This window comes from Tupaia chinensis, unplaced genomic scaffold, assembly GCF_000334495.1.
Source record: "Tupaia chinensis unplaced genomic scaffold, TupChi_1.0 Scaffold000037_21, whole genome shotgun sequence".
Lineage (NCBI taxonomy): Eukaryota > Metazoa > Chordata > Mammalia > Scandentia > Tupaiidae > Tupaia > Tupaia belangeri.
This window is the reverse complement of record NW_006159480.1, coordinates 1,898,644-1,902,369: the sequence shown is the minus strand read 5'-3', so window position 1 is coordinate 1,902,369 and position 3,726 is coordinate 1,898,644. Positions and strand designations below refer to the sequence as shown.

Genomic DNA, 3,726 nt, shown 5'->3' with positions numbered 1-3,726 from the left:
AAGGCACGGTGATTCCTAGCAGTTGTCACTCCTCAGAGAGCGATCTTAGAGGAGTGTCCGACTTAGGACATGCAACTTCCATTGAGCCAATCCACCCCCACCAAGGCTGGTCCCCGGCACATGTCCAAGGTGACTCCAATTCTTTCGCCTATCTGATATTTTGGTGCATTGTTGCACTGTGGAAAATGGCCATCGACTTTTCCATTATGTAGCAGATTAGTGTCCACCAGATTCCAGCCCCAGCTCTGGTCATCACTGCCCAGCAACGCCACATAACCCTGGCACTGCATGTGGGGCCCATTTTGTGGCAATTCCTATCACTGCCACAGTGCCCAAAGGCCCCTCCCACCATATTTCCCAGCCGTGGCGACCCTCATTGGAACCAGTCTTGGTCCTTGCACCATCACTGCTCTGAGCAATAGCGTTTCGATGCAAAGTAAAGCCATTATTCTTAATGTAGACATTCCTGGAGCAGTCATCAGTGCTGAAGGCCTGTTGGAAAGCTGGTCCCTTGGCCTTGTAGCTGGGCAGGTAGCAGAGGATGTCTGTGCGCCGATCCTCTTCTGCCAGGCCGCAGGCACACAGGCTCTGCCACACCTCGCTGTTCTTGTCACCTTGCAGGCAGCGGTACCAGTGCTTGAACACCAGGGCACAGCTCCGCAGCTCTGACAGCAGCCGGCCAGAGGGCCGCCCCTGTGGCCACCGCCTTCTCCTGTCTCCACTGGGGAGGCCAAGCCTTGCCTGGAGACAAGAGCAACTCGTTCACTCCTTTCGGTGCCAACCACTGGCACCTCCACTGCTCCTGCCCCTGCCCGGGTCGATCGCTGACCCCGCCTCACTTATGGCAGAAGCACTGGCCGCAATGGCGACCCCGCCCCTCCCCCGCTGCTCAGCGCTGGCTTCAGAACTGTCCGGCATGCCAGGCCTCCCCTCGGCTCGCCAGGTGCTCCGCTATGCGGGTTGAGGGCACGAAGCAAGGGCCAAAACAGGCAACATTATAACAGACATAATAGAAATACAAAACATCAAAAGAAGATACTATGAGCCACTCTACCCCAACAAACGACAAAACCTGGATGAGATGGACAAATCCCTGGGATCATATCATCTATCAAGATTGAGCCAGAAGGACATAGAAAGCCTTACTAGGCCCATAACAGGCAATGAGATTGAACTATGTATGTACATGCCTAACATAGAGGAGAATGGAGGAGAAGGGATGGCAGCATGGCCAACCCACCCTGGGGGTGATTTCATACTTTCTGTCTCGGTCTCTCTGGCAAGCGCATGCATCCTATAGCAAACAAACAAAAAGGATATGTAGATATTTGTATATTTCTACATATCTATGTATATATATATATATATATATATATGTATATATATATATATATGCATCTGTGTATTGTTTATATGTATTATTTAATATTTGAAAGAGACATAACATTTCACTTGTATAAAATGTTTTCTAGTTTCTGAACAATCTCAGCTTATCATTAAACTAAACAGTGAAATCAAAATTGATGAAGTAGATATTATAGGTATTAAACACAGAAAATTAAAATTCAGAGGAATTAAATGACTGTCAATTCTACACAGCTGCTGAATTCAAAATCCAATATTTGAACAAATGGTTTAATTCAATGCTTATTTATTCATTTACTGAACAAATATTTATTCTGATCCTGGAAAAAATATTTACAGTACACAAAAACAAAAAAGATTAGTATTAAAATATATAAATGAATTATACAAATTGGTTAAAATGCTTAAGTAATCCAAGAAAATAAATTGGCATTAATAAAAAGAAAAAGGAAAACATATATATGGCCACGAATATATAAAAGATGTTCAGGAGCAGGCAGGTGACATGGTGGTTAAGGGTGCTAGACTTCCACATGGCTGACAGAGGTTTGAGTTCTGGACTTGACAGCTTGCTTTCTCACTCTCTCTCTCTCATTCTCTCTCTCTGTGTCCATATCTGCTCAAATCAAAATAAATAAAGTTAAACTAATTCTTAAAAAAAAAAGAGGTGTTTCATAAACTAACCTCTATTGCCAAAGTCACCCTGTGTAAGAAGAGTGCAGTAGAAGGAATCTCACTCTCTGGCCCCAAAATATACTCTCTGGCCCCAAAATATCTTACAAAGTTGTGATAACCAAATCAGCATGGAATTGGTGTGAAAACAGACATGGAAAAATGGGACAATATAAAGATCCCAGAAATAAACCCTAAAACATACAGCCAACCGATTTTTTGACAAAAGGTACCAATCAATCCAGTGGAAAGAGGAAAACCTCTTCAAATGGTGCTGGAAAAACTGGTTGTCTACTTGAAGAAAGATGAATCTGAACCCCTACCTCTTACTCTTTACAAAAATCAACTCAGTTGGATCAAAGATAAAAACCTAAGACTTCAAACTATAAAACTACTGGTGGAAAAAACTGGGGAATCTCTGGGAGACATTGGGGTAGGCAATGACTTTCTAAATAAGACCCCCAAAGCACAGTCAATAATCTGAAAAATGGACAAGTGGGATTACATCAGATTAAGAAGTTTCTGCACAGCAAAAGACATAGTAATTAGTGTGAATCAGCAACTCTTAGAATGGGAGAGTATTTTTGTAAACTATGCTTCAGATAATGGACTGAACCAGAATATACAGGAAAACACGAGTGGCTTACATGAAAAAAGATGAACCCAATTAAAAAATGGGAAAATGAACTGAAAAAAATCAACTCTCTAAGGAAGACATATGAACACCCCAAAAGTATATGAATAATGCTCAACATTCCTCATCATAAGGGAGATGCAGATCAAAACCACAATACGATATTACCTAACCCCACTCGGAATGACTAAGATTTTTAAAAAGCAATAAATGATAAGTTCTGGCAGGGCTGTTGGGAAAAAGGAACTTTCCTTCATTGCTGGTTAGAATGTAAATTGGTCTAGTCACTGTGGAGAACAATATGGAGATTCCTTAAAGATCTACAAATAGAACTACCGTATGATCCAGCAATCCCATTCCTTGGTATCTACCCAAAGGAGAATGCTTAGTCAGAAAAGTGCTTGCACATCTATGTTTACTGTGGCATTATTCACAATTGCTAGTACATGGAACCTATTCAAATGTCCATAACAGAAGAAGGATTGAAAAAGTGTAGCACATGTACTCTATGGAATACTACTCAGCCATTAAAAAAAAAAGATGACCTTGGCTTTTGATAGAATGTGGACAGATATGGAAAATTTATTGCTGAGTGAAGCAAGCCAGGCTATGGAGGAGAGATGTTGTATGTCTCCACTTAATCCATATCAACCGTCTGCACTCTACAGCTGAAACTGGAAGATTAGAAGATATTAAAACATGGAAAATGGTTATGGATACTGGATACAGTGTGGGAAGAGCCTGGCAGAAGGAAGGGAGTCTTGAGGAAAGACATTAAGAAGAAAAATAGAGAGACAAGATATTTATGGGACACAGAAATGGATTACTACCTGTTGATGATAAGGTGTACAGCATCCCTAACTGGTCTGATGTGAAATGTATTCTTGTTGGAAAATTTGCTTTATGAGCGAAGTGGTTTATAGTGATTGAATGTATGACATAAATTAAAATAAAATATATTAAATTAAAAGAAAGTTATTTTTAAAATCTGATGCTTTAGGTAGATGGCATGCCCCTAGACATTGCACTGACTTGTTTTCACACCACTGTGTAAC

At 41.1% G+C, this 3,726-nt stretch overlaps 1 pseudogene; it reads right to left on the bottom strand.

Annotated features, from left to right (window-relative positions):
• The window catches only part of LOC102468088 (F-box/SPRY domain-containing protein 1 pseudogene), a 2,176-nt pseudogene extending 1,258 nt beyond the window's left edge, over positions 1–918 (bottom strand).
• Between the last annotated feature and the right edge of the window lie 2,808 nt (positions 919–3,726).